Below are 16,511 nucleotides of genomic sequence, written 5' to 3'. Positions count from 1 at the left end.
CAGCAGGGAAAGGAAGGTTAAGAAATAAAGTCATTGTCTTCATGGAAAAGTGAGTACTTTTAAAATACCAAGTTATGAACCATTTCTGTGAAAATGTATGTTATAGACAGTGAAAGGTTATTTTCATGCCAAAATGCAAAGCTGTATCAAATATCTAAAAGTGCCTCTAAACTGAATTAGGGAAAGTTTGAGAAGCAGGATATTTATGACTAGATGGAAGACATGCTGCTTCTGATCCTGAAACCTTATTTTTGTAATGCACTTCATTATGGAATGTGATTATACCTTTGGATTTTACTAGGATTCTCTTTGTTCAAAGTAGTTTAACCCATATTCAGAGTGGGAAAAGCTGTTTTTCTTTTCTGTCTGGTAAGAATGTTTCCACCAGGAGTGAGCCAGGTTTGGTAGTGGGCTCAGATTGAGGCGAGTTTTCCTTTATGTTTACTTCCTTGTGTAGGCAAACCCCGAGCGAGTGCGTCACACAGGAAGTCTTGGGAGTTACTCCAGATTTATGCTGATGTAACAGGACACAAGAGAAAAATGTATGACTTTCTGTCCTAAGCAGATGGAATACTGTTAAGTGACAGCTCCAGCAGGAACAGATTTGGGAAGTACTGTTTCTAAAGGCTTGTTAAAGCAGAATGTTTTAAAGAAAGGTTGGAAATAGCAGGAAGAGGAATCATGTTCATTTTTCAGGTTTAAATATAATGTAATGCCTGAGTAGTGCATTACAAGTCCATGCTGCTGATAATGCTGGAATCCTATCCAGTGGCCTCTGTTTCCCCAGTTCTATTGTCAAGTAATCTATTTAAATTTAGACTATGAGGGGGAAAGATCAATACTAGTACTGATCCAAGATGTGGGTATTCCTGGTCTGTGCTGGACTCAAGGTAGGCTGACTATCCTTGGCTTGTGATCTTCCTGTTCTACTGCTGAAGTACTGAAAGCAAGACGTTAGTTGAAAGAACTGAGAGAGACCTTATAAATGTGCTAAAAGGCATCAGGGCAGTTTTAAAGCTCTTTGTGAAAAAGTAAAACACAAATGTGGCCTTTTGCCTCTCCACCAGCGTAATAAATGCCATCAAACGTTCCATTAGTACCATGCTGTGTTTTCCAAGAAGAGAAATGTCATCATGTTCATCCTATTCAATTTTTAAAAATATCTCTCTCTCTGTCTCCTTCATAACACTATCGAGGAGACTGGACAAAGTTAAACACAGCAATTCAAAAGTCAGATCCATTAGTCAAGATGGAATTGGACTCTCTGCTAAAAGAAGAATGATGAAAAGTACTGACAGAATGACCACACTGAGGATTTCTTTAATTTAGATATTGCAGTTTCTTAGTAATACATATTTCTTGGTTAAATTTCATTGAATAGAATTTATTTTTTCTGGCCTAATGCTTTCCTTTCTTCAATAGGCTTATGTTCTTTTTTGTATGATCTGTGTGATATATTCAATAATTCTACTCTGTTTTCTAATCAGTATTTTTTAGCTTCCAGGAGTCAGATCTTATTGCTAGGCAACTAAATGAGAAATCTCCATCTCTGTATGAAGCAGTTTGCTGTATCCATGCTGACCCTGTGCTTATCTATACATGCATCTATAAACCTACCTAAGTGCTGCTGTAAACGTCAAATGTAAACATGCTATGTATCTTATCCATATGGAATTTATCTTGAAACTGTGTTGTTAATAGTCAAAACAGCTTGGAACAGGCACAGATTTTCCCCTCCCCCTTTTCAGACATGTTTCCCTCATATGTACCCATCTTTAAGGGTAGCCTTCGTGCTGAAAATTACTTCTTTCTTTTAGACTAAAAGAAATAGAGATTTATGTATTAATCGTCACTTTGTTTTTTTTACATCAGGATACTTCCTTAATTTAATTAATGCTCTGTGAAATTTTTATTACTGTGATTCTCTGTTTGCAAGTTTTCCAAAGGAATTATGAGATAGAGGACTTAGTGTGAAAACCAACAGCAGGGCTTTAGCAGATTGTAGTGCCAGCAGTCTTTCTGCAGTTTTTACAAAGCTTGTACATTTAATAATTGATTGAGCTCTTATTTGCCATCTTGGTGCTTGATTGCATTTCCAGTCATACAGTGTATTTTGGTGATCTTCTAATAATATGTCCTCTGTAACGTCATTGTCTTATTAGTAAGGATTTGTTCTTACTTTCTTCAATGTAATTTTTGTTGTTAGAGTATCACTGTTCTGCCATGGAGAAAAGGGCTTCTGCTGTCACACATTGGCATGACTTTTTTTTTTTTTTAACTGTTTTAGATTGTTTTTTAACCAGCTCATGACATGCTTTTAACATATGTGTCGTGTGGGAGTCTCAGGAATGTAGAATTCAGGTCAGAAGAGGCGTGTGGAGGTCACCAAGTTCACAGTCCTGCTCCAGGCATGGTTAATCTCTGAGGTTCAGAGCTTTGTTGTGTACTTTCTCTCTCCTATGCTGAGTGCCAAACCTGGACACAGAACTCCAGTCAAAGGTGTTTTGGCTGTGGCCTGACAAGTGCTGAGCAAAGAACGACCAAGAGGTGACTTACAGGCGTTGCTCAGACATGCTACTGTCACCACCCCTTAGCTGGTGGCTTGGCTGGCTGAATTACAGCTTTCCAAGTAAAAGCCTTGGTAGGAACAGGCCCCTTCCAATACCCAATTCTGCATTTTTAATTTCTCTTTAAACCAGCTTCTGATACTTCACTGAGGATCTGCAAAAGGGGTTTATGTATGTATTTTCATATAAGTACACCTAAAGTTGGTTAGTATAAATAAAGGAGCTGAACTGATCCATTTTTCTGTTCTAATTTTGGTTCAGCTGTGATTAAGGATGTTCTGCTGTCCTTCCTGTTCAGATCAGAAATAGATTGGTAACTGACTCATGTTAGAAAATACTGTGTTCAAAAATAGAAATGATCGCATGCTGTGGGTGATCCCATGGAGTGGGGCTTTAGGTGAAGGGAGGGCTTAAACTCTCTTTTCTGCTTTGCTGTCATAGCACTGCTATTATTTATGGTTCCCACGTGGCACCACTGCTTTTCTCACCTCCTCAGCCTCACTTGCTGTATTTAGGGACTGAGGCAATCTGGCAAGTACAGTTGAGGGACCGGAGGAAAGCTGTAGCTCTGCCCCATACTTTGTGTTTCAGCAGTGCCAGGGATGTGGGAGCTGGGAAGGCAGATGCTGAAGCCCTACTGGAGTATGGATGGACAGAGGTGTTTGTGAGAGATTTGGTTCCTGTTCCTGAGTGAAGCAGCACTGCTGGGGCCCGGCAGGCACTGGGTGTACTGGTGTCACTGGTTGCTCAGGCTGGCTCAGGTGGCAGCCCGTGCTCAGCTTACATCAGGTGCACAAAAAAGCAGACTGTGTAGCAGAGGACACAGAACATGTGGAAATAGAATAAGTTCTCTCTTCCTTTCTGCCAGTTTAAAGTGAAGAGAGCACTTCTAAAGAGGAAATGGTATCTCACTCAGAGTCAGCAATTAGCCTCTCTTTTAACTGCAAAACTAGGTGACAGGCAGTGCTGCTTGCAGTGATGTACATCTCTGAGGCAAACCAACCAAACTGCACAGGAATATTCCCTGTAAGCCACCAAAGGTTTTCTCTTCAGGTGGAAGAGAAGCTTCCACATCCTCCCATTAGTAATCCACCAAGCCATCCAATATCCACAAAATGAAGTTATTATGTTTGGTATTGTTTGCTTAGTTATAACTTTTAGTTTAAGTCCCAAGTTGGAGTCACAGAATCATTATGATTGGAAAAGACCATAAGATCCAAAAGATCCCCAAGTCCCAGCACCACCACAATGTTAGGCATTAAATTACTAAACCATGTCCTCAATACTACATTTGACCAAGCTGTTTCTACTGTAAATATTATTCCTAATATATATTGTCTTATACACTACTTATTTTCCTTTACAAATTCTAGCCAGCCTTTTTTTTGTTTCCTTATGAGATTTTTTTCTTGCAAAGTATCTAATTCTTTAAGATGTTACAGATGGAAGCATTAAAATGGTAGGTTATTAAGTAATTAGACATAGAACCTGCAATGTTAATATTTTTATCTTTTATGCCTTTTAAAAAATCCTACGTTTTTGTGAATTGAGCTTGTTTTCACTTAAAAAATGCTGTAGGTGTTGATTCCTTATAGGACAATTTTCTTAATATACATCACTGAATCTCTTGATTATAAAAACTTGTATTTGTGTGGTCAGGCAATTGGAATAGATGATCATTGTAGATCCCTTCCAACTGAACTATTCTATTTTATTCTATTCAGTACATCTATTTTTCATTTTTTGGACAGAAAAATTGGGGTTGTTTTCAGAAAACAGTTCAGTCTTCTAATAGAGTTGGTTCATCCCCTCTCTTCTTCTACAATAGTGCTTCAAAAACAGCAAAACCTATCTCAGTTGTGAGTTCATATCCAGACTAAATAAATGCATTTTATGAGTCTATTATATTCCTAGTTCTCTCTCCCTAATTTAGCTGTGATTTCCAAATTTGCTTTTTTTTTTAAGTGCTTCAGTGGAGAGATGAAGTTGCCTTCCACAAAACAGGCTGAAATAAATACACAGGCTTTCAACCTTCAGGGAAAATATGTTGGATTCGCAGGATAAGCATGATAACTGACTCTAGACATGATAAAGGGAACTATGTAGCCCACACATTCAGTTCATTTGTCTTTGTGCATGCAGATAACGTGCTGTGGTTGCTGCAACTTCGACTTTCCATCCTGAACTTCCTGACATAGGTGAATCTAACTTGCTCCATTCCTCCCAGGCAAACAAAACGATCTATTTTTAAAATGATTTAATCAAAGGAAGTTTTATTAAGAGGAAAGCTGAGATGCAAAAAGGAAATACATCCTGCCGTGCAAAATTTGGCTCCAGCCTGCCCACCACCTTGAGCTAATATTGTCCATGTCTACATTTGCAAGTGGTGCTGTGCACTTAGAGCCAGTTTGCCTTTGGTGCCAAGAACCTGATGTCCACACTGCATGTGAGTGGGTGGAAAGGAGGGAATGTGCTTTGAACTAGCTCCAGTTTGCTCCTGTGAGCTGAAATCCAGTAATAGCTGGGGCACAGGAGATGGTCTGCAGTCTGTAGGGTGCATCTTTCACCTTTGTATCATTTGGCTGTACCCTCTGATCTGGGCTGGGTGGAAGAAAGTAAGGTGAGAGGGAATGAACAGGAGATTTCCTTCAAAAGCATATTCCTGGTGTGAACTCACAAACTCATAGAGATGCCTCCATTGATTGGATGGTTTGAAAAGTAAATATATTCTGGCAGACTGTAGGGAATTAATACCTTCTGCCCTTTGACAATAAATTCTTTCTATATTCACTGATGCTTAAAAAGTATTCCAGTATTTATTCTCTGTGCCAGGGTGAAAGAGGGAAACATGGTAGAATATAAAGGTGTTCACAAGGGAAGCTACTTGTCTGGTTAATAGCAAAGGACTCACCTGGTAAGTGATGACATTCTGTTTCATAACTAACATAGAGGCTACATGGGCAGAAAGGTGTCTTCCATATATGTGATTTTACAAAGCTTACACTATTTACCTTTTTCTAAAAGCTGCAACTAAGAGAGCTTTCCCTGATTTCAAATATTTTTATTCTTCATAAAATGAAAACTGATAAATTGAAGGCTTTGCATGAAATCCAGTATACCACTGCAGACAATAATACTGTTGCTACCTTTATTCTTTTGAGTCAGTACTGTAAAATAATGCAGCAGTGAATACAGAGAAATATGATAGTCCTGTAATAATGGTGGAACTGAAGAAGGTTATATAATTTAAACACTTGTGAAAGTAGTAGAATTATGGATTTCTTGCCAAGGCTTGTCTTCTGAGGCTGTGATTGTTTACAGGAGTTGTAGCACGGAAGCCCGTGAGGAAAGATGAGATGAGGAGGCTGATTCTGCTGCCTCATTCAGATGAAGCAGGACTTGCTCTGAGCAATGAATGCATTCATTTTCACGAGGTAGTCTAAAAATGGACTACAAAGCAGGATGGAATCCAACCCTACATCTTAGTATTCAAACTCTGTTTAAACAACTGTCTGCACAATGCTGCATTGCACTTGTGTTTGGTACGGCTCTCAGCGGAAACCAGTAACACCAGTATGTACCACCAAGGTGAGAACACAGAGCCAGAGGTCATGGTACTTTTTACACAGACTTGACTTAAAATAGGTAAGTGGTCAGGTGAGCAGAGGTAATAAGCCATGTAGAAAATTGTACCAAAGCTTCTACAAGCCTTAGCATGAGAGCTGAAGCATTTATGTAGCTTTACCCATGAATATTGTTGTCCTTTTGCAAACAAAGCCAATCCATAATCGAAAAGCTGTCTTTAAAAAGATAGGTATAAAATAAGCATTCTTTTAACCCAAACGCTTTCTCCCCCTTTCTGAACCACTTTATATTGCTGTTCCACATGTGATACTTCCTTCAGCACTACATCAGTGCAGTGTGTGGTGGTCAGTGGGACTTTTGCCACGGTACAGTGTAAAGCAGGTTTTGGCAAACTGCGATTGCAGATTATAAAAGGTTGGCAGCAGAGTTAGCATGGGGTTAGGAGCCATAACGCTGAGAAAGTTGGCTAAGAGGACCAACATGTTTCTCAGAGCTCAGCAGAAGCCCTAGAGCTGGGAAGTCCTTTCCTCATACTGCTGAGTATCATGATCATGTGGTGAGCAGCATTTAATTTCTTTGAGTTGGAGATATTTTTAAATTCTGCTGGGTGTCTGTGAGCATCCTCAGCATCTTATTTGGGAAAAAAAGAATATAGTGTAGTGTACCATGCTCAAAAATTCTCTGACCCCTGAGCATCTGAGGTTTGATCTTATTGTGAACATCTACTTTTTAATCATATTTTGGACCTGACTAATTCTAACCATTGCTTGAACAGTGAATGCTACTTGGTCCCTCAGGGTTTGGCCTTTTTTTAAAATAAAAAAGGCAATGGCATGTGTAAGAATTAATTAATTCCCTGCAGGTTTTTGTATTCTCTTCAACTCTCACTTTGATTTTCTGGATCTTTCTGCATGTTCATATGTATTCAGCAGCTGAGCAACTATGGTTTAAAAAAAATATTCACTGAAAAATACCAAAACTCTATTTCTCTCCTCCAACCCTTCACAAGATACCTGCAACAGAGAGGGTCAGGAATTTTAATGCCAGCTGATTTGAGACCTAAGAGAACAAATAACTACACAGCATTTTTGCCAGTGTAATCTTTGGTCATTATTATTGATTGAAATGAATCTTGAAATTGTGTTTCTTCTGAAGGCTTTTGAAAAATGGTGGCTGTCAGTACGCTTTTAAGGCTGAAACATCCATCAGCAGCCCTGTAAAGATGGTGAATTAGTTCTGCTGAGGTGCGTGACACCTGGGAGAACTCCTCAGTGTGTCTGATGGGAATCAGAGGTAACTTACAAATTTTGAATACAAATGGAGGAGAAGAATAACAATTCTCTGTGATGTGCCAATTTATGAGCAATGAGTAAGCGCGCTATGGAGGTTAAAAGCACCTCTTTTTTGAGAAAGCAGCAAGGAAGAAAGTGTAAAATTATGTTCTGACCCTAAAAATACTCAACTTTACAAAAATTATTCACCAAGAGGACCTGTAGAACTCAGAGAGAGTTTCCTGGGAAAAAAAACTGTAAGTGCTTAAGTGTAACTTTTTGAGTTTCATAGGGTTGATGATCTGACTATTTAGTTAGGTTTTTTCCCTTTGAGTTGATATTTGACATCTGTCTAGTTGAAGGTCTTGCACAAGAATGGAAGTTATTTTACAAAAAATTAGGTGTTACAGAAAAAATTGATATCCAAGAGCACGCTCCTGCTTATAAAGTCTTGACAAGAATGTTTTCATGAATTTCTATTCTAGAGGGTAGCAGTACATATTTAAATAAATTTAAACCTCCCCCAAAACAACGAAAAACCAAGTGCAAAGAGTAAAGACAAGTCATTTCTGGTAATTCATGCAGATTATTCTTTCTGATTTGCTTAATATTTTATGTACAGATAATCTGTGAAGTCCCTTGAAGCAGAACAAAAGCTCTAAAGATACTCTAGCGTCCTCATTGATAATATTCATAAATGTTATCAGTGAGGAAGTAGAAAGCAATTTTTCCTGAACTTTGCCTCAATGAATAATTGTTGACAAAGGGCTCTTCAGGATGAAATGTCACATCTTCTTTTTCCTGTGTTGTGATAAGTTGTGCAATCAAAATGCTAGGGTCACTAGTTTTTTACTAGGAAAGAGTTTATTATGTCTATGTGCCCAAATGTTTTCAGTTCTCCGTAACTCTGATGGCACAATATGTGATGGAAGTAAAGGAAATCAAGGTAATATTTGTGCCTGCTAATACAAACACAGCTGTACCACCTCTTACTAGTTAGGTAAATACTCTGTCTGCAAAGTTCAGGTCTGGAAGTAAATATCAAAGATGACCAGTGTTAAATGTGTTGTTTAGATTGGGCCCAGGGTTCAGTTTGTTTCCTACTGAAGTTTTCTGTTCTGCTATCGACAATTACCACTTACATAAAAGCAATTTAAACAGATAATTCTTTTACTTCTACAGCTCAACAAAATAAAATCAAAACCAATTTCCTTTCCTCAAATACTTTTATGTCATTAAGGAGTGAATTCCTGCATAAAACTACTAAGCAGGGCTGTGATTTTTTTGTCATCCTTTTAGCCAACCTTTCTAGGATGGAAAAAGATTTTAATTGTAGATCAGGCTCTATTGAAGATTTTTCAAAGCTCAGATTAATTTATTACAGTACACAAAACAAGTGTAATTTTGACTCATCCTGTGTATAAATAGCTCCTCTAATGTATTAGATTTTTCTCAATTACTCAGATTACTCATATGTTTCCTAGGTTATCAACAGATTTTTTATATAAAAAAGAGGGAAGATTGATTCTGACATTTTCTCAGTCGTGTGCAATGACACTTTTGAAATCATAGCAGTCTCCTGCCAGCTACGGATATTGACTCAGGCATGAGATTTTTCAGAAGACATGCTTACTTTAGAGACAAACTCCAGTTTGTCATGTTTCCGTCTGTTGGATAAATATCTTTTTGGCTAAGTGTAAAACCCCAAATACATGTCATCCCAGATGCTCAAGAAATTTTTCACCCCACTGCTGAAAGGATGAGATGCAAAATCCTTTCAAAACACCTGCCAAGCGAGACTGCACAGTCCTGTCCCAGGCAACTGGAACAGCCACCTGAGGTTTGGAACTTGAACAATACTGATGTTGAAAACAGCAATCCACGAGACAAATCTTACTTCTGGGGAGTGTATGATTTACCCAGCAGGTGGGAGATGTAAATCAGGAGCCTGGAGGGAAGCAGGAGATATGAGAATAGCAGAGGGCTGTATGCTCAAGTGCATGCCCTCTGCAGCCAGGTTCCTGGAAACCTGACCTTGGGTTATTTTGGATACTGGCTGATAAGAACGTTTTCCTTGTTGTCTGAGCACAGACTGAAGAAATTTGCATTCCTCCTTTTTTCATTTTATCCTGCTGGCTGTTCCAGACAGGACTGATGGGGGCAGGTGAGACTGAAATCCCATTGTGCAAGCTCCCTCTCTGGCACGCAGAGATTTCTGTCCCTCACAGGGAGTATTTGTTAGATAGACCTTGGGAAATGTTCCTTCAGGGTTCTAAGAACAGTATGCTCACTTGTAAATACTCTTCTTTTTCCCTTTCCCCTTTCACCAAGATAAAATAATGCTCTGGTGGCACAGGCTCTGTAATCCTTCTGCTTCTTCACTTCAATAGACGTGGAGGGATCTGTTGTTTAAATAGAAATCTCCTCTGCAACACCAGTGTGATTTCATTGATGCTGTTTTTTTCCTTTCTTAAAAGTATTCTACCTATTGATGTATTTGCCTAGGAATAAACAAAAGCAGCTAAAGCAGGAAGTAAGCAAGAATGAGAGAAGAATTACTTTATACTGTTGACTTCTCCACAGCAGGTTTGATGAGAGCAGATAAAGCTAATTTCATGCTTTTATTCAGTAATGAGTTTTACTTAATGTAGCCACCAGCAGACTTAGTGATCCTATGTCCCATTTTATACAGTGTGATTTTAACTATGCAGTTTTCCCTTCTTCTGTCAGGATAACCTGAAAAGCAGGTTATTTTATTTTGTACTTAAGCTTGATTCTGACCAAGGCAGTGAACAGCTGTGGTCTAAGTTGGTAAGTTGCTACGGTTATTTTCCCTGTACTTTCCCAAACTCTGCCTGCAGAACAGGAAAGTGTGATTGGAAGTGACTCATTGGATCACAGAACCCACCTCTCTGCTGCAGCATTCATCACATCTTATAAACTCCCTTTAAAAACATCCAAACTTAGTCTTGAAACTGCTTTGTCACGCACCTTACGTGCTCTGAGATATCCTACATTGTTTAAAATCTGCTGTTGAAGAACTTGAAAGACCTCTGCTCTCCTGACTGCTGCTAACTAAGCCTTTTTCCTCCCAAGATATACACATAAAAATATGGTGTGTAGGTGTTTCTTTCCAGTTGTTCCTGCCAGAATGTTGCTCTGGGACCCCACTGATTAGAAACAAAATTATTTTGCTCAGCCTTCATGGCTAATTGATCTGGGCTTGGAAGTGTCACCCAGCTTGCAAATTTGGTCGTGCAGTTTCTTGTGTTGTCAGAACTCTTCTTGGGAGGTTTGTTTCAAATATGTCTAGAATTTGTCAGTTTATATTACATGAAGAATGTAGGAATAGGGTGGAAGATCCAGGGTTGCTGAATGATACTGAAGTAAGGGAAGAAATGCCTGGATTATCTGAGTATGAACAGACTGAGACTGATTCCAAAAGCTTTGTAAATAGAAATATTTCAGGACATCTCAGTTGTGTATTTAAAATCAGCATTACAAAATTCTTCTCATCCATAGGGAGGATTTTAGAATACATTGAAAGGTAGTGTTACAGTCTCTATGATAGTTTTTCTAAGTCAGTGAAAAAAATACTTTAAGAATGCTTCTATGATCACAGAATATTCTGAGCTGGAAGGGACCCATAAGGATCATCAAGTTCAACTCTTAGATGGATGACCCATACAAGGATCAAATCCACAATCTTGATGTTATTAGCACCATGCTCTGACCAACTGAGCTCATCTGAGAGCTTTTATGAAAGGAAATAGCATGACCCAAGCCTATGTCTTCTGGCAGAAACAAGAATGATAAAAATCTCCTTAAAATTTTCTTTTTCAGATTTTCCTTTCCTCATTCACAACTTCTGTTGTCTTTAGCAGTGAATTTCTATGTCCACCATTAGCCATGCCATTATTGTTCTTTTTCCTTTCAGTTCTTATTTCATGGACTGATATCATAACATTCTGAATTGATTCCATAATTTATGACTGGTGTTATGACTAAAGACGCTTACTTTATTTTTAAATTTTAAAATTAATGTGTAAGTAGATTCCACCTTCATCTGATATTCTAAGAATTTACTATCAGACTCTGGCAAGGTATATGAAATGCATTTTTAGATAAATGCAACACAAATTCCAGAAATACCTCTCTAGAACACTATTTTTTCATTTAAGTGCTAGTAATCATGGAGGTGTTCATGAGAGATTTTACTGATGAAGTAGGATGGGGCTCTTTCATATATTCCTTGAAGTTCCTTATTGATGCTTTCCAGCCATATTTGGCACAAATATGCACAAATGCACAAATTCCTGCTTTTGGTAGGGCTCTGGCAAAGGCAGATTGATCTAAGAGCATGGAAGGGGGAAATTTAATACTGTAAGTGGGGCTGTGTGCTTCCAAAATGTTTAAATAACTCCTTAGGGCTTGGTGACGTAGGAAACCTCCCCTGAGTCCAGTCATTCACCCCCACCTTTGTATCAGAAATGCAAATCATCTTAATAATCATCCTTTGTATCCAAATATCTGATTTTGGACACTGCTTCTGCATTCACCGAGCCTCTTGACAACATTGAATATTTTTGACTGCAAGGTCAAAAATCGTACTGCTGTAAGATTACAGCATAATAATGTAATCTTACAGCTGTAGAAGGAGGGGTTTTTGTGTGGGAAAGTTGCAGTGTCTGTTCATATATTATTCTGCCACATGATGTCCTCCTAAACCAGGTTAGAATTATGGAATGCAGGCACTCAAACTGTGCAATTCTTCAGCATTCAGGCATGTATTTATACAAAAAGGTACCAATCTTGTAGTAAACTATTACTCTAACCAGAAATACCTAATCTGTAATTTGTTTCAGTTGTTATATATGAATAGTGAACATTTCTTCTGAGGCTGAGCATTATTGATACAGCCTCATGATCACCTGCATTAAAATCCAAAGCTTAAGAAACTTCAGTGTTTTCAATTTGTTCAGCTTAGTCTTACTGGTACTGCTCACTACTTTGTAGAAGCATTTTGTGCTAGTTGTATTTTTTTTACACCAAGGCACATTTTGAATGTTGCACACATTACGTGAGCATTGTAATTAATCTTATTAATAAATTACTTTAAACAGAATGTCTATTACTTGTATTTAGGGTCTGGCAGAAATAAAGACTTTTAGGTATAGCATCCTTCTTTTCCTTTGTCTCATATTACTTGTTGCTGTATATAACTTTTCTTTTTCTGTCAAAAATTAGTGTGTTTTATAATGCTAATGTAGTATATTTTTGTGTACTTAGGGGGGCATGAACGTTAGCTTTCTGCTAGTTCATTAATTTAGAGGGGATAATCTCCCACCCAGACAAAGGAAGATACTGAAACTAAAGAAGCAGCCTCGAGGATTTTGGTCATGGTGATGAGCACCTGGTTCACTGGGGGTCAGTAGAGCACTGACTTGTCTCAGCTCTCAGTGTAGTGCTTCAGAATATTAACCAAGGCAAGCATAGAAAAATAACCCTGCTTTGTTTTCAGCAGAGTCAACAGGTCTGTCTTCTCTCCATACTTTATCTGTGTCTGTGCATATTCATAAATACGTACAGGTATGTGTATCTGACCACACAGAAACCAGCAGAGATACAAGAGAAACTTCACCCCTTGCTCATATGAGCTTCTGCTGTGTTAGGGGTTTACACTGGGCATGAACTATTTATAACACAGGTTTACAAGGTGGCTGGATAGAAGCAGAAAAAAAAAATTCCAATACAGGTATCTCAATTGTTGAAATTTTACTTGCAGATCTGGCTCTTACTATGTGCACTAAATTAGATATTTGGACTTATGACACACTGGAGGGCTTTCTTCTGGTATGGAATTTAAGTTTAACCTAAACTTCAGTTTAGGGTTTTTAAGTGGACTCATTCTTCAGTTAAAAAAGGAGGAAAAGGGTTACATAGCAAATTCTTAGGGAAATGAAAGGAACTGTTTTCTGTGGAATACTCAGTAACTGGTCCATCCCTCTCTCCTGAATGCAGCCAGTACTATTTAAAGTAATTATGCTAATCATCACAGTATTTAGGCATAGATTACATTCATAAAGAAAAATGAAAATGCTGTTCTAGCATGCCAGTGAAATCTGCTTTGACAAGTTAATCCAGCATTTATTTAATTAAACAATGGTAATAAAATATTTAATTGCACTTCAAGATTTCTATTTCTATCATCCAACCAGGTGAAAAATTCTGAACTCAACATATGTCAAGCAATGAAAATGCCTCAAGCACATCAAATACCAGCCCATTATATAGATTAATGGAAGAAACTGAGCTGCAATGTGCACAGGTACTAAATATTTAATTCCCTTTCTGCTCTTTGAGTCTGAAGCAAAAAGGAAATATCCCTCTCCTCCCCCAATCCAGGCCTGTTTGTTTCTGAGGAATGTTAATCAGCTTCCTAGTGCCAGCAGGCTACAATCACCAACTACTAATTAGTTTTAGATAATGATATTGGTAATGAGGCTCTAGTTTCTCAGAGGCACCAGACTGAGCTTGACTCAGGTTTATTCAGTTATTTATTAAGAATGTTATTGTGCAGTGTGAACAGTTTGAGCATGTTTAATGCCAAATATTTGTCTTTCATTTAATAGTACCAACACACCATTTTAAAACAGGTTTTGCTGATAGAGCAGCTGATTTTAAATTAACTTTCCATTTAACAATGACAGTACTTGTCTCCTTGTTACTCCAATTGTTTGATTACTCTCTTGGACATGTTTACTCTCAGGCAGTTATCTAATTACCTGAGGTAAGAACACCTAATTGGGGAAGTTTTTAAATTAACTTCCCATCACATTGCCTCTCTAGGAGGCCTGGTCATGGTCTTATGCCAAATGCTGCTATTTTTGCAAGGTGTAAAATTCTCCACTAGGTGTTTCACAGACAGGGCTATAATTCATTGGAGCTGCCAACTGTGAGGGGTAGAGAAAAAGTCTCCACTTCATGTACTGCTGTTGCTAGGTGTGAGGTTAATTTGTATGCTCCAAAAAGTTAGCCTTAAAATTAACCATTAAGGCAGAGAAAGAATACCATTATCCAGGAGATAATAACAAATACTGTGGAATGATTTCATACCTGGAATTGTATTAGGAAGGGAGAAATGAGACATTTCAGCATCTACATGAGTATCTCAGTTTGGTACCACCTTTCTATCTGGTAAGTTTACAGTGGAGGATTGTGTTTAATGGGTAAAAACATGAAAAAATGCCATGCTTGTTTCCTTGTAACATTGTGTATTGAGAGGAAGACTACAGGAGGCAGAAATGTGTTTCCTGGCATCCTGTCTTTGCTTCTGCTGAACATTGCAGGCCTTATTTGACCTTCAATCCCTTAAAAACACCAACCCACACTCAGAAGATTATGGTGGAAGAATGTAGCATATTGAAACATTTTGGATTTTATGCTTTTTCTCTTTTCATGGCTGTCTTCTGCTTTTACATTTTCAGTATTTTAGAGGAAAAGCCTGCATTTTATTGATGCTCTCAAAAAGGCCAGGTGTTTAAAGGCATAATTTTTGTCAAAGTTACATGTCTAAATTGCAGTTCTGAAAATGCTTGCAAGTGCTTTCTGTTGGCATATGGAGTCCATTTTTGGCTTATTTTTGTAGTTGAAAGTTCCCCAGTATGATTAAAACGTTCTCAGTTTTGACGAATTGAGCAGTAGAAACTAGTGGATCTGTTATTCTTTTGAGTAAATATGTAGAAAGCAGGTTTCAAGGCACATGTAATTGTATTTATGCCATTAAGAAAATGTGTGCTATTTCTATATTCCACTCAATAGAGCATCTGTCTGAGATGAAGAATACCTCGAGTTTTTGTTTTGGCTTCCAGTAAAATTTCAATCTACCACTAACAAATGTAAGAATCATTAATGAGATGCTGTGTTGCTCTGTCATATGTGATCCTTTTACTGGGCCCAAGAAGTCTTGAATTATTTTCCTTGCAATAATGCAGCTTCTGCTGAATCTTGTAGAATAGTTTCCAGCTTGCTTCTTAACACATTCTTTGGGAAAATATAAGATGTCAATTTGAGCTCCCTCATTCTGAGGACAAATCAAGGTTGAGCTTTATATTTCATAGATGGCTGCTAGGCTCTTCTGTGAACAATAATAACTTCTTTTTCTTAAATTGTGTTTTGCCTTTCTATTTCCAATATAAAAAAAAACACACTCTGAATGTTTCAGCATTATAATCAGCCCAGCTAAATTATAATGCTGAAATGAATGCTACCCAGCTAGGGATATCAGGATATATCAGTTATAATTAAAATACAGGTTATATGTGAGGATCTAGGTTATCATAGGTTTTAGGCTAGCTGTGTCCTTCTCTGCTCACTAGCTGTATTCCATGGGAAGATTGTTTTAAAATATGCTCTCCTTGTATTATGATTGTAGAAAACATATTTATTTGTTTCATGTAATGTGGGGACAAACCTATTCAAAGGTTATATTTTATAAAGTGAAATTGTCTACAGGAGGTAGAATTTGAGGTTAATGGCACTAGAGTATGATAATTTCTGAGTGACTGTGGACAGCTGTGAACTTTGATAATTAGGAAGAAACCTTGAATCCGGAGCAGATTGCTTCGTATCTTTTTATTGGGCATGTTCTCCAAGCTTGCTGATCAAACATGGAATGCATCCCAACTATGAAGTACTGGAAAACTGATGAATAAGATCCCAGGATTGAGAGAATAACATTTTCCCTAATTTTACCAGGCACTGAAGTGAGACTGACAAGCCTGTAATTACCAGGGTCTTCCTTCTCACTCTTTTTGAACTTTTGCCACTTTTCAGTCAGCTGGAACCTCTCTGGACTACCAAGACTTTTCAAAAATAAGGAGAGAGGTGCTGCAATAGCATCAGCCAGCTCCTTCAGTACCCTGGGATGAATCCCATTGGGCCCATTGGAGCTGGGGGTGAAGTAGCACACTTGGGTTGTACTCCCAATGGTCAGCTGACGTTTCCTTTTCTTCTTGGAAGCGCATAATGCACACAGACATTTTCTCTATTTCTGCCACACCGATTTTCTGTTTCCTTTTCTCCTGGA

General features: G+C 38.0%; 2 protein-coding genes across 2 annotated transcripts in view; one reads left to right on the top strand and one right to left on the bottom strand.

Moving 5' to 3' along the window:
• The window catches only part of LOC111930520 (epidermal growth factor receptor kinase substrate 8-like protein 2), a 68,111-nt gene that overhangs the window by 11,888 nt on the left and 39,712 nt on the right, over positions 1–16,511 (top strand). Inside the window, exon 6 of the mRNA XM_086894734.1 lies at positions 13,642–13,751. The gene's annotated coding sequence lies outside the window, so the exon portion shown is untranslated. The remainder of the gene's footprint in view (positions 1–13,641; positions 13,752–16,511) is intronic.
• Positions 1–16,511, bottom strand: part of LOC147652387 (uncharacterized) — a 55,964-nt gene that overhangs the window by 11,647 nt on the left and 27,806 nt on the right. The window lies entirely within an intron of this gene.

This window comes from Cyanistes caeruleus, chromosome 6 (genome assembly GCF_971803275.1).
Source record: "Cyanistes caeruleus chromosome 6, bCyaCae1.hap1.1, whole genome shotgun sequence".
NCBI lineage: Eukaryota > Metazoa > Chordata > Aves > Passeriformes > Paridae > Cyanistes > Cyanistes caeruleus.
Note: the sequence above shows the minus strand (reverse complement) of the source record. Positions and strands in the feature narration are given on the sequence as shown.